Raw genomic sequence first — 19856 nt, 5'->3', positions numbered from 1 at the left:
AGAGAGAGAGAGAGAGAGAGAGAGAGAGAGAGAGAGAGAGAGAGAGAGAGAGAATAGAATAAATGAGAGTGAGAAGGAATAGAGTGAAGGGAAATACAACTAGTAATAGCAACCATGGGAAAAATATTGAAGTAACTGCTTTGGTGGATTTATATTAAAGAATGCAACTCATTCCAGAGACAGATCCATTGTAATCTGAACACAAACTGAAGTACATTTTTTTCTCTCTCACTATTCTTGAGGTTTCTCATCTTTTTTTGGAGGGAGGGCATTTATTTTTTCTATCATAACAAGATTATTGTAATAAATAAAATAAATCAACCAACAAAATGTCAACCCTGTTAAATGTGATGAATAAAAAATATAAAGTAAACCAACTAATAATCTCTCAGTATTTGAAATTATGGAAGAAGTTGATTAGATCTAACTTTGTTTTGTACCAGAGGCAGAAATGAAGGCAATGTATGAAAGTTAAATGGACACATTTTGTATTAATGAAAACAAACAAAAATAAATATAAATATAGAATTGTCATGATTTAATGATGGGAAATTTTGGGTCTAAATAACTCTCCATCAGTTGAAGTCTTCAGCACAATAGGATATTTTTTATTCACAATGGTAATGGGGAAATTTAATATGGTTTAGGTCATACCTACTGAATCTTTGATTTAATGAAAATTTGATTTTTTACAAATTTGTCTAGTTCAAAGAGGAGAAAAAAGAGTAGAATATGAATTTAAATTAAATGAAATTTTAGGGTTTTTTTTAATTTTAAATACCTGGATTGTTATTTTTTCCTCTGTCTTTAGCCATCCATACAATCATCTATTCATCCATCCATCCATTCATCCATCCATCCATCTATCCATCCCTCCAAATTTATATCTATCTTTCTATCATGTTCTCTTAATAAATACTTTGAGGAAAGGAAAAAAAATGTTTTTAAGTTCCAATCACCCAACTTAACACCTGACACAAATCTAGGTGTGAGTATGTAGGTGTAGTAAGTCATTGATAGACTACAGAAATTGGGATCTTTATTTACATTCTCATCCTTCGGGTTTCTCTCAAGTCTAGACTCATGTACCTACATTGGATTAGGTTTAATTCTAGGATGGCTTCAAATAAGAGGAGTCATGCTACCTTCTCTCATGTTATGTATCTTATTAAATCTCCGAACCCAATTCCCTCAGGACAAATATACATATTTGTATGTATATTTGTGTATGGATTGTATATGTATGTATGTACAGAAAAGGTAAGATCTTATTTCTATTTCTTCCTGGATAATTGAAACCATGTAAAAATAAAGCAATATAAAAGACATTTTAGAGTTTGCTAAGCAGGACATCACCTTTATTCAAGTCTATGTCATTTAAAACTGCCTAAAGATTTGATATTATCTGCCTACCACCAAATCATCATTATAAACAGCACTGTAACAATTATCAGATATAACTCCAGTAAGTACTAAATAAAATATAATATAGATATATAGATGTGTATATACATACAATGAAGCAACAGAAAAAGGAAAAAAAAATATATGTCATAGGAATGTTTAACATGGGGATAAATTCCAGAATAGAGCTATTTAAAAATAAGAAGCATTATATAATCTAATAAGGGGTGATATTTACTTAGATAACTCACACTGAAAACATTTCATGAGCCTTACAATAGAGAAATAAAAGTAATATGCTAGTTAAAAAAAGCCATCAATAAAAGGAAGAATCAGGGTTGACATCTAAGAGGAATTGGCTTTTGTTACTTGTTTCCATTGAGTCTTCTGTAACTTGTCAGACTGAGCTATTTAGTTAACATTACTGAATTATTTTTTAAAAATATTTTGCAAGCAAATCTAAAACATCAAAATCCAACATTTCCATAATGTTTTATTTTAAGTTCTGAATTAAGTCAACTTTAATGATAAATTGTATTTAGAAAACAAAGACAAGTAATTAGAATTATATTAATTCCTCAATACTAACCTAAATAAAAGCATTTAAAATATGATATGAATTAATGAACTTACATAGTGATATATAAAGCAATTAAAGGGTGACTTTACCTGAACAGAGTTTATATACATACATACATATAAATGTTTGTATATAATTCACTTGGAGGAACAAAAAAAATATCAATGAATGCAAGGGAAACAATGAAGTTAAATATAATTTGTGAAGTCTTAGTTTTTGAATAATACTTTAAAATCCTAATTACCAAAAAATATTGTTACTAGAACAATATTATAAAGGAGACAATTATATAACAGATTGACTAGACAACACAGTTTAGCAGACACAGTAACCTAGCACTAGAAACTCCCAAATACTTCAATTATTGGGTTAAGAACTCAGTAAGCTTCAGAAACTCATGTAAAAACTGGAAAGTTGTTTGATAGAAAGAAGCTTTCATGCCAAGATTAGCTTCAAAGGATTTTATAGCTCCAATGGAAAAAAAAGTTACATCAAAAAGAAATAAGAACAAGAGAAAATTTTCCTTTCAAATATATGGACAGGAAGTAAAGTCTGTGAATAAACAAATTGACAGAATTACAGAAGATAAAAAGAAAAATGTGATTATAGATATTGTGAAAAATTTTTCACAAATAAAATCAATAAACTAAAATTAAATTGCAAATGTTACTGGGAGAAAAGATTTGCATTGTTTCTTTTATAAGATTTATATATAAATATATATTTATATATAAATATATAAATAAGATTATATAAATATTATATATATTTATATATAAAATATATATTGTTATATAAAGAAAAAAATTCAAATTTCTTTGAATTAGAGGTGTTCCCATCATAATAAATGATCAAGAAATCAAAGTCTTCCAAGGCAAATATTCAAACTGTCAAAATTCATGTACAAAAAAAGCTTCAAGGTACTAATAATTAAAGAAATTAAATTAAAACAATTCAGAAATTTTAGATCAGACGTTTCAGATTAGCAAAGATACATGTGTGTATAAAAGTTTTAAGGGTTGGGGACAGCTAGGTGGTGCAGGGAATAGAGCACCAACCCTGGAGTCAGGAGTACCTGGATTCAAATCTGGTCTCAGACACTTAATAATTACATAACTGTGTGGCCTTGGGCAAGCCACTTAACCCTATTTGCCTTGCAAAAACCTAATAAAAAAGTTTGAAGGGCTGCATAGCAGGAAAACTAAACAAAATCAGACATATTAATGAACTGATAGTGAAAATAACATTTTTATAACTTTCTTTTTAGAAAACAAATTGGAATTATTCTTCCTTCCACAAAAACAAAACAGAACAAAACTTCACCAATCTGCATATCTTTTGACCAGCTATGTCTCTACTAGGCCTATATGCTAAAGTGAACAAAGAAAGGAGTCAATTCATGACTAAAATGTTTATACCAGCTCTTTTATTTAAACAAATAACTGGAAATTAAGAGAGCATTATGGTACATCTGTATTGAAGAAAACAAGATCATATTGATGGAACAAGACATTGCTCTAATAGATGATTAATAAGTGAAAACAATTTTTTTTCAGAGAAACCTAGAAAAATATGATGCAAAATGAAATAAGTAAAAACTGGAAAACATATACTAGCAAAATTAATATAAAGATGAACTATTTTTAGAGACAATAATTCTCTTTATAAATGATTTGATGGATACGGAAATGAGAAATGAACAAAGATGTGACAACTCAAAGTAAAACAAAAAGTAGGTTTTATTGCTGAAACATATTCACAACATAACCCAGCCCAAACCTTAGTTATTTGGGGGTTTAAAATTCAGTCACATCTCTGAATTTAGCTCTTGATTGTTTAGGATACTTCTAAGACACTACCTAGACTACAAAAGATATAGTTGCTAATGTTTAATACCTGTTTAATAATGATTAATTGCTACTACCTTTCACACTTCTAGGTATCAAGCAGCTCCTACCATTATGTTGACCATTCAGTACTATTATTAAAAAAATTTGTTGAAATTGACTTTATAGATCATCATATATATATTTTTGAGAAATCTCTGCAAATTTTCTGAGACTTCATTAAAAAAAGAAAATAGTTACAGCAACATTCAGGACAAATTGAGGAACTTTCACATTAATTGAAAAAAAAAGAAAATCAATTTTCATCTGATTTTTTCATAGGACAAACTTAATGACATTATTGAGCACAATTAAAAGGTATGCAGCTTTTGCTTCATATTTCAATAAAATTTAATGAAAAATGATAGGATATACATTAGTCTTTTTGATGGAGAAGGGCACTTTTGACGGTTTCATTCACAAAAATTCTAGTACATAATTTCTTTTTTTATTATTCTCAGATTTTATTTATTTTGAGTTTTGCGATTTTTTGCCTTATCTTGCTTCCTTCCCTCCACCTTAAATTGTTTCCATAGTATATATTGATTTAATTTGAATGTGACAAGAGAGAAATCATATCCTTAAGGAAAAAAAAATACAGTACAAATGATAGCAATGTTACATAATAAGAAATTGAGCCTTTTTTAAATTAAGGTAATAATCTTATTTTTTCAGACTCCACAATTATTTCTCTGGATACAGATTGCATTCTTCATATCTTATAGCCCAGAATTGTCAATGATTGTTGCACTTATGAGATGAGCAAGTCCATCAAAGTTGTTCTTCACCCCCATGTTACTGTTAGGGTGTACAATGTTTTTCTGTTTCTGTTCATCTCACTCAGCATCAGTTCAAGTAAATTATTCAAGGTTTCCCTGAATTCCCATCCCTCCTATTTTCTAATAAAGCAATAGTGTTCTATTGCATACATATACCACAGTCAGTTAAACCATTCCCCAATTGAAGGACATTTACTTAATTTCATATTCTTTACCACCACAAAGGGGACTGTAATGAATATTTTTGTACAAGTGATATATTTACCCTTTTTTCATAATCTCTTCAAGGTATAGACCCACTAGTGGTATTGCTGGATTGTTTCCCTTTGGGCATAATTCCAAATTATTCTCCAGAAAGATTGGATGATTTCACAGCTCCACCAAAAATGCATTAGCATCCCAGACTTTCCACATCCCTTCCAACATTGATCATTGTCCTTTCTGTTCACATTGGTCAGTCTGAGAAGTATGAGGTGGTATCACAGAGATGCTTTAATTTGCATTTCTATAAAAAGTAATGATTTAGAGCAATTTTTCTTATGACCATGAATAGCTTTGATTTCCTCATTTTAAATTGCCTTTGCATATCCTTTGGCCATTTATCAATTGGGGAATGGCATCTTTTAAAAAATTTGACACAGAGAATTCCATTCAAGAAGGTGGAGAGAAGATAGGAATTGTGTTAATTGATCCTCTTTCTCCTCAAAAATAACATGAAAGAAACCTCTTAACAGAAATGCGATTGACAAAAGCCAGAAGCTAGGAGAACACCTACCCACAAGGTTTGTCTCAGGGGATAGTGGATGAACCAGGAGACTAGAGCAGGGGGTAAGAACAGGGATAGCAGCTGGAGGAAGTTCAAGGATTAGCCTCAGCCTCAGGCTCAGCTTCAGAGACTTTGGTGTTTGATAGGTGCAAGATCTAACATAATACACAGAATCTTTGGCTGGGGGAAAGGAACTATTGGGAGAATTTCAGAGCACACCTGGAGGACAACCAGTTGGGCCAGGGACCTGAGTTCCATACTTTCAGCAGAGACCTTTTCCCAGAACAAACAATAAACAACCCCAACCTACTCAGGTTCAGATGTGGATAACAGAATTCACTCAACCAAAAGAGAGATTAACACCCTCCCCCAGGGCTCAACACATTGTTCAAGGGCAACTCAGACTCTGTTGCTGAGGGCCTCAACACTACAAAGAACGAAACTAGCCCACCCTAATGGTCTGCCCTTGGAATTGCTAAGCCAAGTGAACAGGTTCTCTAGGATCATTAAAAGCAAACCTCAGAGAGCCAAGCTTCCCCAACACAAAATCCTAGGGGGGCCCAAGGAGAAATATGTAGAAGAAATAGATTCTAACCCAGAGAGATCTAGCACTTCTGAGGAGAATATGAATTGGTCTCCAGGCAAGAAAGACTTCTTGGAGAAATCAGGAAGGAGTTTGAAAATCATTTCTAAAAATTGGGAAAAGAAACAAGAGAAAATTAACACCTTGAACAACAAAACAAATCCTTGGTAAGTACAATTAGACAAATAAAAAATGAGAATAATTCAGATCTTCAATTGGGCAAATGTGAAAAGAAAATGATTCTCTCAAAACTATACTTGGACAAATAAAAACTCCTTCAAAAATAGAATTGACCACCTGGAAAAAAGAGTTTCAAAAGGTAAATGTAGAAAATTCTTCTCTAAAAAAAAAGAATGGAATCGGTGGAAACTAATGACTTCATGAGACAGCAAGATTCTGTTAAACAAAAACAAAAAATTGAAAAAATACTTCATCAGAAAAACTACTGATCTCAAGAATAGATCAATAAGGGACAACCTGAGAATTATGGGCCTTCCTGAAAACATTTAAGAGAAAAAAAAATGCTGGACTTCGTATTACAACATTTAGTGAGGGAAAATTGCCCTGATATCATGGAATGAGAGAGCAAAATAATAACTGAAAGAATATATAAATCCCCTCCAGAAAGAGATCCTAAAATGAAAATACCAAGGAATGTTGTGGTTAAATTCCAGAACTATCAGATAAAAGAGAAAATCCTGCAAACAGTCATAAAGGAACAATTTAAATACCAAGGAGCCACAGAAAGAATTACATAGGACCTGGCCACATCAACATTAAGGTATTTAAGGGTCTGGAATGAGATATTCTGAAGAGGAAGGAAGCTTTGAATGCAACCAAAAGACCAGCAAAGTTGAGCCTTCTCTTCCAGGGTTAAAGTTGGACATTTTACAAAATAAAAGGCTTCCAACATTTCCTGATGAAAAGACAAGAGATAAATAGAAAATTTGGACAACAAACAGGAGAGTCACATGAAAAGTTTAAAAAAAGGATAAAGACCTTCATTCCAATAAGATGAAAATGGCTATATATCCAGTTGGGAGAAATATTCTCATAATTCTTGAGAATTGTAACTCTATTAGAGAGAATACACTTTCTGTGACTCACATAGAATTATTTAAAAACAATATGTACTTAAAAACTGAACAATAAGGAGATGGGAAACTAGAGATTGATTGGGGTAAATCTCATTACATCACGAGATACAAAAGACCTACTGTAATAGAGGGGAGAAGGGAGAAGGTGAAAACTACATCTCATCAGATTTGCCTTAAAGTTAACTTACATACACTCAGTTAAGACAACTTATCTTAACTTTCAAGCTCTAAAAGGGGAAAAAGGGAGGCCAGGACTGGGAGGGGATGAAAAAGGGGAAGCAACAGAAGGAAGGGAAGAAGGGGAAAAGGGAAAGGGGAAAGAAATGGGAGGGGATTTGATATAGGAGGGAAAACACATTGAAGGTGGCATAATTCAGAAATAAAATAATGGGGAATATGGATAAAGAGGGGAAAAAAAGGAAAAATACAAGTAGAAGGAAGATAGCATGGAGGGCAATAAAGAGTCAGTATTTATAACTTTGAATCTGAATGGGATGAACTCTCCCTTAAAATGTAAGCACATAGCAGAGTGGATTAAATCCTGAATACTACAATATGCTGCTTACAAGAAACTTATTTGAAGCACAGATATATATCTATATGTGTATCTATATGTGTATCTATATCTATATCTATCTATGTCTATCTATATCTATATCTATATCTATCTCTATCTCCATCTCTATCTCTATCTCTATCTCTATCTCCATCTCTATCTCTATCTCCATCTCTATCTCTATCTCTATCTCTATCTCTATCTCTATCTCTATCTCTATCTCTATCTCTATCTCTATCTCTATCTCTATCTCTATCTATATCTATATCTATATCTATATCTATATCTATATCTATATCTATATCTATATCATCTATATCTATATCTATATCTATCTATCTATCTATCTATATAAAATGTTGGAGCAAAATATATTTTGCTTCAGCTGAAATGAAAAAAGTAGGGGTTGAAATCCTTATCTCAGACAAAGCAGCTGCAAAAATAGTTAGCATTAAAAATTATAAGGAAGGAAACTATATCTTTCTAAAAGGTACCATAGACAGTACAGTAATTTCAATATTAAATATGTATGCCCCCAATGGTAGAGTATGCAAATTTTTAGAGGAGAATTTGAAAGAGCTATAGGAAGACAAAGACAACAAAACTCTACTAGTGGGAGACCTTAACTTCCCGCTTTCTGATTTAGATAAATTTAATCATAAAATAAAAAAGAAGGAAGTTAAGGAGGTAAATAGATTGTTAGGAAACCTAGATATGATACACTTTTGGAGGAAACTGAGCCAACACTGCATTCCTGGGATAAATCCTATTTGGTCATAGTGTACTATCCTGGTGATAATTTGTTTTAATTATTTTGCTAAGATTTTATTTAAGATTTTCACATCTATGGGCAGCTAGGAGGTGCAGTGGATAGAGCACCAGCCCTGGAGTCAGAAGGACCTGAGTTCAAATCTGGTCTCAGACACTTAATAATTACCAAGCTGTGTGGTCTTGGGCAAGCCAATTAACTCCATTGTCTTAAAACAGGATTTTTCACTTCTATGTTCTTAAAGGAGATAGGTCTATGATTTTCTTTCTCTGTTTTAAGTCTTCCTGGTTTAGGTGTCAGCACCATATTGCTGTCATAGAATGAGTTTGACAGAGGTGGGTAGGTGGTGTAGTGGATAGTGCTGACAGCTGCCTTGAGTGTATCCCAAAGATTTTGGTATGTTGTTTCATTATTGTCATTATCTAAGATGGAAATAATTAATTATTTCTATAATTTCTAATTTGAAATACTCATTCTTTACAATGGTGTTATTTAGTTTCCAAGTAGTTTGGCGTCTATAACTCCCTGGGCCAATATTGCATTATGATCTGAGAAAGATGTATGCACTATTTCTTCCTTTCTGCAGTTGATCATTAGGTTTTTTATGCCCTAGCACCTTGTCACTTTTTGTGAAAGTGCCATGCACTGCAGAAAACAAAGTATATTCTTTTCTGTCCCCATTCAATTTCCTCCATAAGTGTGTCATATCTAAGTTTTCTAACAATCTATTTACATCCTTATCTTCCTTCTTGTTTGTTTTATGATTATATTTATGTAAATCTGAGAGAAGGAGTTTGAGGTCTCCCACTAGTAGAGTTTTGTTGTCTGTGTATTCCTGTAACTCTTTCAATTTCTCCTCTAATAATTTGGATGCCATACCTTTGAGAGCATACATATTTAGTACTGAAATTACTTTATTGTCTTTGGTACCTTTTAGGAGGATATAGTTTCCTTCTTTATCTCTTTTAACTCTATTTTTGCAACTGCTTTGTCTGAGATAAACCTTGCAACCCCTGCTTTTTCATATCAGCTGAAGTAAAATGTATTTTGCTACAACCTTTTACCTTGCTCTCTTTGTATCTCTCTACTTCAAATAAGTTTCTTGTAAGCAGCTTATTGTAGGATTATGGTTATTAATACACTCTTCTATTTGCTTACATTTTAAGGGAGAGTTCATATCATTCACATTCAAAGTTATGACTACTAACTCTTTATTGTCCTCCATGCTATCTTCCCTCTGGTTGTATTTTTCTCCTTTTCTCCTCCTTTATCCATATTCCTCAGTGATTTTTTATTGAATACCACCACCTCAAGTGTGTTTTCCCTCCTATATCAAGTCCCCCTCCCCTTTCTTTCCCCTTTCCCTTTTCCCCTTCATCCTTACCTCCTTTCTGTTGGTTCCCCTCTTTCTACCCCTTCCGGTTCTCCACCTCCCCTTTTCCCCCTTTTAATCCCTGAAAGGTAAGATCTGAGTGTGTGTAAGCTAACTTTAAGCCAAGTATGATGAGAAGATTCAGATGACGCTAACCTCCTCTTTTCTTCCCCTCTATTTGTATCTCTTATTTTAATGTGATTTACCCCATTCAATCTCCTTCATCCTCCCATTTCCTTACTGTACCACTTTTTATGAAGGTATTGTTTTTAAATCTTTCTATCTGTCTCTTAGGCAGGTATGTAGCCAGTTTCATCTTATTGCATAGCAGGCTCACCATTGAGTCATGAGTTTCTATCACTCCTGGCTAAGTATATTCTCTCTAATAGAGTTACAGTTCTCAAGAGTAATGACAATCTTTCACCCAGGTGGGGATATAGCTTGTTTCATCTCATTGAATAGTAGGGTTTTTCTTTCTTTTTTTTTTTCCTTTTTTTTACATTTGCCCAATTGAGGATCTGAGAAAATTATTCTCATTTTGTATTTGTCTGATTGTATTTTCCAAGGATTTTTTTTTTGAGATGTTAGTTATATCTTGCCAAATGCTAATTTTCTCTTGAGGTTTTTTCCCAGTTTTTCCAATTGATTTTCATACTCCTTCCTGATTACCTCAAAGAAGTATTTCTGGGCTGGAGACCAATTCATATGAACCTCAGAAATGCTAGATATCTCTTGTTTAGAATCTGTTTCTTCTAAATATTTCCCCATGGATCCCGCTTTTTGTTGTATTTTCTTCATTTTTCTAGGATATTGTATTGGGAGAGGGGCTGGCTCTCAGAGGTTTGCTTTTGAAAACCCTAGAAGTTTTGTTACCATGGCTTAGTAATTCTAAATGCTGGCCAGTTGGGGGTGCTGGTTACTTTCTCTGGAGTGATTGAGACCCTCTCCAAATCCTGGAGGGAGTGAGGAGGGTCAACCATGTTTAAATTGATCTTAAACAATGGGCTGGGCCCTGGGAGACTAAGCCAGTCTCTGTATTCCAGGCATGAGCCTGAGGGGTTTTGGAGGAGATGAGGATACTATTTGTTCCTCGAACAATGCTTTGCTAAAGATATGGACCTCAGGTCCTGCACCCAGCTGGATGATTTCCAGGCTTGCTGACCTCCACTTTCCCCACCAAAGACTCCATGGCTAAAGTAGATAAAGCCTCTCCTCTGCCTTCACCCACCTATAGTCCCTGCCCCGCCCTCTGCTTTCATCTGCTAGTTCATTCATGGTCCCCTAACTTACTGCTAGGTGTTCCTCTCCAAGTTTCTTTTTCTGGGTTTTGTCAATTAGGTTTCTAAGAGGTTTCTTTCATTTTATTTTTGAGAGGACTCCAGGAGCACTTAACATACTACCTGTCTTCTCTCTGCCATCTTGGTGGGAAATCCTAATAAAAAATTTCTCAATGTGTTATAGGAGCAGTAATTTCAAAACAAATATGTTTGCTAATAATGGCTAGATCAGATAAGATAAAATACTTGTAAATCTGTTAGAGAATACAAATGTGCAATCATATCACAACTCATCACAGGAAAGGGGAAAATAGGAAAACAAATAGAAAATACTTGATGATATTAAAATCTCATGAGGTTAATAACCACTTAGGTATATTCATACATTTTATCTATATAAATCAAAATATGACAATTATCTGTGTGAATTTTAAGGATATCCTTGATGGAAAGACAAGCAGCTAACAAATGGGTTTTAACCAAAAATTTTCTCCAACAGACCACACACAGCCTTAGATTTTGATAAAGGGATCAGCAGTACAGTGAATATGAGAAACTATTCTCATTACAGTTTGATACTATATCCACAGCACTAATTAACTGCCTTAATTGTGTTTCTAGGTAACTGAAAATGATTCAAGCAAAATACATTCTCTAGTAAATGCCACCAATGTAGAAAGCTTTATAAATATAATTTTTAACAGAGAATTCATTATCTATCTGAAGATCTTTCCAGAAAAGACATGTTTTTACTTTTTTTATTTGCATTCCCAGTTTTGGAAAAATAATGGATGCATAGCAAGTGTTTGGTGACTGAATGATTGATGCCAGAAAACTGATGGGAGTTAAATGTTTATGTCCAAAGAAATAACTGAAATAGATATAGATAAACAAAACTCACTGTATTCCTATACCTTCACCTTTGGCTTCCAAAGTAACAATGTCAGAAGAGTAAAAAAGGGGCAAAAATTTGCAGTCCTTAACACTTTTAGAAGCAAACTCCTTTTTTCAAATTCAAAAATATTAAGTTACTTTTTCAACAATAGGCAAAGATAGATTTCAGCATTAAATTTAGGAAGACTTTGAGTTTCACATTTTTCTCCCACCCTCCTCTCCAATCTCCTCTTGATAGTGAGTAATCTGATGTAATTTGCACATGTTTAATATATTTCCATGTTGTTTAGGTTGTGAAAAGAACAAGAACAAATGGGGAAATATCTTGAAAGGGGAAAAAACATAATGCATAAAACAAATTTTAATAATGGAAAATAGTAAACTTTGGTCTTCCTTCAGACTCCATAGTATACAATATTCTCCTAGTTCTGCTCACTTCACTCAGTAATCATTCATATAAATCTTTTCTGGCTTTTCTGAAGTCCTCCCACTTATGATTCCTTACAAAATCTGTTTTTTTATAGTCATTCCCAAATGATAGGCATATCCTCAGTGTCCAGTTCTTTGCTACTAAAGAAAATAGTTACTGGGGCTAAAGTTGTGGTTGGATTTCCTAATGGTGGAAATTACAAATTGCTCCACCAGTACTAGGTTTATCAAATTATTGAAGAACTCTGTCATGGTTAGTACCAAAAATAATTGTCTTAGAATGATTAAGGCAAATAGCCACAGTTTATTTTCAAAATGGGGAACACTCAGAAATATGGAGTTCTTTAGTGCAAAGAAAATAGGAAGCATAAAAAACAAGGCAGTTACTGAAAAAAAGATACATCTAGAATGCAACAGCATTGCATCTGGCTTTTATTCTCAAAAGGCACATGTAAATTATAATGAGAAATTTGAGATGACCTGTAGAGTTTCATGACTCCTTAGAAAATGTGGCTTAGTTAAAAGTGAAAATGGATGCTAACATCAACCATTAAAAGAATTTGAATTACCATCATGAAAATTGAAATTTTCAAACACCCATTTTTCATACAGGGTCCATAGCTTATTTCTGTGAAATTTCCCATAATCTTTCAGAAATTTTTAACAAAGGGGGTGGCTAGGTGGCACAGTGGATAGAGCACAGGCCCTGGAGTTAGGACAACTTGAATTCAAAACTGGCCTCAGAAATTTAATATTTACCTATCTGTGTGAACTTGGGCAAGGCACTTAACCCCATTGCCTTGCAAACCCCCCTCCCCCAAAAAAGAAATATCCATAAGGAAATATTTCTCAAATGAATCATTGTTGAAGAGCTCACCCATGCTATGAACAAGGATTGATTTTAAATTTCTTAAGTCATGGTTTTACCATCCCTATGTTGGGAATAGCAGGCTTGACAGAGAAAGCATACTACTTGAAATTGGATATCAAGCATTATAATTTTTCAAAAATCATTTCATTTTTAAACCAACACTCCAAGTACCAAAATGATCTTTCCTTCCAGGTCTTATGACGGCTTTCTGCCTTAAAAATTTTCTTGCAGGGTCAAAACTCTATATTTTATCTAACTTGCAAAATGAGTTGTTTTGATTCCTCCTTTTGAATTTCTTTAAACACCAGTTGATGCAAATCATCCATTCAGTATCTACAGTTAATACCATGATCCTCCTTATTTGACAAAAAAACAGTAGAAAATCTTATCTTATATTTGGCAGAAAATGTGCAGATCAGTACTTCTTGCCACATAAGTTCAAATGGATTTTCAAGCAACTTTTAAGAAAATAACACCCATACAATGAGAGGAGATTAGGGGAATGAAAGGAGGTGCTTTTCATAATTATAAGAAGAAGGGTTAAGTGGCTTGCCCAAGGCCACACAGCTAGGTAATTATTAGGTGTCTGAGACTGGATTTGAACCCAGGTACTCCTGAGTCCAAGGCTGGTGCTTTATCCACTATGCTACCTAGCCGCCCCCTAATCTTGCTTCCCTCCTCCTCCCCACCCCCCACAGAAGGCAGTCTGTTAGTCTTTACATTGTTTCCAGGGTATACATTGATCCAAGTTGAATGTGATATCCTTAAGGAAAAAAATAGTATAAGAGATAACAAAATTACATAGTAAAGTTTTTTAAAATTAAAAGTCTTTAGTCTTTGTTCAAACTTCACAATTCTTTCTCTGGATACAGATGGTATTTCCCAATCAACAGATACCCCAAAATTATTCCTGATTTTTACACTGGTAGAATTAACAAGTCCATCTATTACATTGTGGCTGTCAGGGTGTAGAATATTCTTTAGTATAATAATTCTAAACCACAGGGGTAGAATTTTCATAAAGATGAAATAACTCTTGAGTAACATACATTAAAATGCATTTGTATAAACAAATTGAGAGAAATTAGATTGAGAAAAAAGTTTTATCAAATAACACAATAATGCTTGCTATGTAAATTGATAAAATAAATGAGACTAAGAACCATTTCCAAAAAGTTCAAAAGATATGAACAAATCACATTCATAATTAAGGAGTGCAATTAAACAAGCAAATCACTAAGGGATTAAAAGAATATCATAATATTATTGATTTTACTTCATATTAAACATGAAGACTGAATGAAACAATTTTCCACCTAAAGACTACTGGGAAGATCTAAAGGAAAGATCTGTAACATTGCAATTAGAATGTAAGTGGATCCAGTCATCCAGGACCAAACCATAGGATTCTTGTTTCCCTGGCAGCTCTATTTATTTTCAGACTTCTTATACTGGGGATTGACAAAAACAACTTGGAAGGTAAACAGGAAAGCTCTACCACACCAGAATGAGAGCATAACACAGTTCAGCACAGCTCACATTGCAGAACTAGCCCCAGGGGACCAGAAACAGGTCTCAGGAGCCACTTGGCAACTATTTCTGGAGTCCTCAGCCCACAGATGACAAGGGGGTCCAGGGAGATTGGAGAGGACTCTTTGCTATCTCTCATGTAGGAATTTGCCTTCATACTCAGATTCAGGTTGCAATATGGGTTTCCAATATCAGGAAAAGGAGCAGTAACACAATAGAGATTACAGCCTATAGCAGAGAAGGGATCTTTCTCACTGTTCCCTGGGCAGAAGGATAGTTTGTGGTTATACACAAATCAGAACACAGGCCAGGAGAGTAGTCACAGCCTCTCATAAGACCTTGGAGGAATTGAAAATTTGCAGGAGGCATTCATGACAATTGATGCAAAAGCTTTAAAAATCTTGGGACAGTATAGCTCCTGGGACAGCAGAGCTCCACCTTAACAAGGTGTTAAAATCATATCATAGTCTGGTCAAATAATAAAAGAAAAATATAAACCATAGACAATCACTTTGATTATATGGAGGATCAAAACACATTCCAAAGAAGATAGCAAAGTCAAAGGTTCTGAATCCAAAGGCTCCAAGAAAATTATAAATTGGTCTCAGTGCATGAAAGAGCACAAAACATATTTTGAATCTCAATTAAGGGAGATAGAGGAAAAATTAGAAGAGAAATGATAGTGTTGTATGAAAATCATGGAAGCCAAATCAACAACTTGATGAATGAGTTACAAAAAATACTGAAGAACATAACATCTTAAAGACAGGTTTTGGCCAAATGGACAAATGCATCCAAAAAACCATTAAGAAGAATGCCTTAAAAAGAAGAAATGGTCAAATGGAAAAGGAGATACAATAGTTCTCTGAAAAAAAAATTCCTTAAAATATATAGTGAAGATAAGGGAAGCTGATGCCTTTGTGAGAAATCAAGAAACAATAAAATAAAATCAAAAGAATAAAAACTAGAAGACAATGTGAAATATCTCATTGGAAAAACAACTATCAGCGCAGCTAGGTGGTGCAGTGGATAAAGCACCAGCCCTGGAGTCAAGAGTAGCTGGGTTCAAATTCTGTCTCAGACACTTAATAATTATCTACCTGTGTCGCCTTGGGCAAGGCACTTAAGCCCATTTGCCTTGCAAACCCCCACAAAAAAAAAGAAAAAAAGAAAAACAACTATCCTGGAAAACAGGTCCATCTGAAATAATTTTAAAATTATTAGACTCCCTAAAAGCCATGACTAAAAAAAAAAAAAACATAAATATCATTTTTCAAAAAATTATCCAGGAAAGCTATGCTGATATACTACAAGTTGAGGGAAAAATACAAATTGAAGAATTCACTGATCTTCTCCTAAAATTCCAAAATTAAAACTGCAAGAACTATCGTTGTCAAATTTCAGAACTCTTAACTTACGAAGAAAAAAATTATTAATATAAAGAACAAAACAATTCAAATATTGTGAAGTCACCATCAGGGTAGTAGAAGTCTTATCAGTTTTCTTCTACATTAAGTGCCTGGAATATGATATTCTAGAAGGTAAAAGAGCTTGGATTATAACCATGAATCAACTACTCAACAAAATGAAACTCTTACATGAGAAAAGTTGGACATTCAATGGAAATAGTGGACATTCAAACATTCCTAATGAAAAAATAAAAACTGAACAGAAAATGTGATCTTCAAAGAGAAGAATCAAGTGAAGTATAAAAATGGTAAACAGGTAAGGCAAATCATAAGGGAATTAATGATGTTGAACTGCTTATATTCCTTCATGGGAAGATCTATTCAGATATTAGATGGAGCAGATATGACAAGGCACAGGTGAGTATTGAATTTGAAAGCATAATATGCTAAGACGAAGGAATTAATGGACAAGGAAGGAATGTACTAGGAGAAAGGTAAAGGAGAGATAAAATGGAGTTATTACTGTCACATAAAAGAAGCAAGAAACAGTTTTTGCAGTGGAGTGGAAACTGGAGAATGTGAAGGTGAATGAGTGAACCTTACTGTCATTGGAATTGTTTCAAAGAGGGAGTAACATACATGCTGAATTGTGTATAGAAACCTTTCTTACCCTAGAGGAAAATAGAAAAGGAAAGAAAAAAGAGTAAGTAGGGTTGAGAATGAAAGTGTTAGTAGAGAGGGACAATTGTGAGAGGGGGTAGTCAAATGCAAAACAGGTTTGAGGGCATATAGGTAAAAGATGGAGAGAAATACAGTTAGTAATAGCAACTTTGGAAAATATATTGAAGCAATTTTCTCTGATAAAGTTCTCATTTCTCAAACTTAGAGAAATAAGTCAAATTTATAAAAGTTAAGAATCATCCCAAAATTGATAAATGATCAAGAGATGAATAGCTTTCATATAGAAGTTATCAATGAAATCTATTGAAATCTTATTTTTAAAAAAGTGTCCTAACTCATTTCAGAACAACTCCTATTGAACTAACTTAAGAGGGCCTTCTGGCCAAGATGGTGGAAAGAAGCCAGTCACTGTTAATTGCTTCTCTTTCCTCTCAAAAGCAGCATGAAAGACACCTTAGACACACTCAGTTAAGTTGAGAAACTTATTTTACCTTTCAAGCATTAAAAGGAGAAAAGAGGAGGGGGAAGGGGAGGGGGGGGAAGAGTAACTAACAGAAGGAAGGGAAGAAGTGGAAAAGGGAAAGGGGAAGGAAAGGGGAGCTTGGTTGATATAGGAGGAGAAATACACTGAAGGTGGCGTAATTCAGAAACAAAACACTGGGGAATATGGATAAAGGGAAATTAGGGGAAAAATACAAACAGAAGAAAGATAGCATGGAAGGCAATGAAGAGTTAGTAATCATAACTTTGAATGTGAATGGGATGAACTCTCTATTAAAACATAAGCAAATAGAATGGATTAAAAAACCAGATTCCTACAATATGCTGCTTACAAGAAAGTTATTTGAAGTAGAAAGATACATATATAGTAAAGGTACAAAGATTGGATAGTTCGAGCTAATCTAATACAAATGACAATTCTACCAAAACTAAACTACTTCTTTAGTGCCCTACCAATCAAAATTTCAAAAGAAATTCTTTAATGAGTAGAAAAAGTTGAAAGTAAATTTATATGGAGAAGTAAAAGGCCAAAGAATGTCCAGTAATTCAATGAAAAAAGTGCAAAAGAAGGAGGCTGAGCCTTAGCAAATCTAAAATTATATTATAAATCATCAGTCCTCAAAACTGTCTGGTATTTGCTAAGAAATAGATTTGTAGATCAATGGAATAGATTAGACTAGGAGCAATAGCAGAAAATGATTATAGTAATCTTCTGTTTGATAAACACAGAGTCCAGCTATTGGGATAAAAACTCTCTCTTCGGTAAAAACTGTTGGGGAAACTGGAAGTTAGTATGGCAGAAACTTAGATTAGACTAACACTTCACACCCTATGCCAAGATAAGATCAAAATGGATAAAGGATTTAGACATAAAATACAATATTATAAGTAGACTTGAAAAACAAGAATTAGTTTGCCTGTCAGATCCATGGAATGACAAGCAGTTTATGAACAAGAAAGAAATGGAGAACGTCATTAAAAACAATCGATTATGTTAAATTAAAAAAAAAAAAAAAACTTTTGCATTGGCAAAACCACTGTAACCAGGATCAAAAGAAATGTAGTAAATTGGAAAACAATTTTCACAACTAGTATTTCTTACAAAGGGCTAATTTCTAAAAACATATATACAGAAAACTGAGTCAAATTTTCAAAAATAAACAAGACATTCCACAATTAACAAATGGTCAAAGGAGATGCAAAGGCAATTTGCAGATGAGGAAATGAATGTAATCCATAGTCATATGTAAAATGTGTCTAAATGGTGACTTATTAGAGAAATGTCAATTAAAACATCTTTGAGATACCACCTCATATCTCTCAGATTGGCCAGTATGACAAGAAAGGACAATGATCAATGTTGGAAGGGATGTGGGAAATCTGGGACACTAATACATTGTTGATGGATCTGCGAACTCATCCAAACTTTCTGGAGAACAAATTGGTATTGCACACAAAGAGCAACAAAAATATGCATACTTTTTCATCCAGCAGCACCACTACTGGGTCTATACCCTGAAGAGATCATGAAAACACGTTAAAACATCACGGATAAAAATATTCATATCATGGAACACTATTGTTCGAGTAGAAACCAGGAGGGCTGGGAATTCAGGGAAGCCTGGAAGGATTTGAATGAATTGATGCTGAGGGAGATGAACTGGACTAGGAAAGCATTGTACACTCTAACAGCAATATGGTGGTGATGATCAAACTTGATGGACTTGCTCTTTCCATCAGTGTAACAACCAGGGACAATTTCAGGCTATCTGCAAATGAGAATGAAATTATGGACTTTGAACAAAAATAAAAGACTGTTATCTTCAATTTGGAGGGGGGGACCATTATCTCATTATGTAATTTTCCTATCTCATTTTTTTCTTCTTTAAGGATATTATTTCTCTTTCATCATATTCAGTTGAGACCAATATATATCATGGAAACAATGTAAAGACTAACAGAATGCCTTCTGTGGGGGTGGGGGAGGGAAACAAGAATGGGGGAAAATGGAAAAACTCATATAAACTCTTTCTAAAAAAATTTGACTAAGAGGATAGAAGGAGAAAATGATAAATTTTGGGAGGCAGGTAAGGAAATTGAGTCCTTGATGCACTCTTGGAGGAATTGTGAATTGATTTAAAATTATGTTGAACAATTTGAAACTTTGCCCAAATGGCTATAAAACCATTACTACGCTTTGACCTATTAATGCCACAGCTAATTCTATATTCCAAAAGAGATGAAATATGAAAATAAAAGTATATTGATATCAATACAGATATCTGCATGCATGATTCATATATATGCATACAGTTTCTCTCTCTGTTGATATATATATATATGTATATATTTTTTTATTTATTTATTCATAAGTATATAGGTATTGATTTTTATAGCAGTTCTTTTCTGGGAGTGGGGAGCTGGAGATTGAGGGGCTGCCCAGCAGTTGGGGAATGCCTGAACAAATTATGG

Source organism: Macrotis lagotis, chromosome 6 (assembly GCF_037893015.1).
Source record: "Macrotis lagotis isolate mMagLag1 chromosome 6, bilby.v1.9.chrom.fasta, whole genome shotgun sequence".
NCBI classification, from domain to species: Eukaryota; Metazoa; Chordata; class Mammalia; order Peramelemorphia; family Peramelidae; genus Macrotis; species Macrotis lagotis.
Note: the sequence above shows the minus strand (reverse complement) of the source record.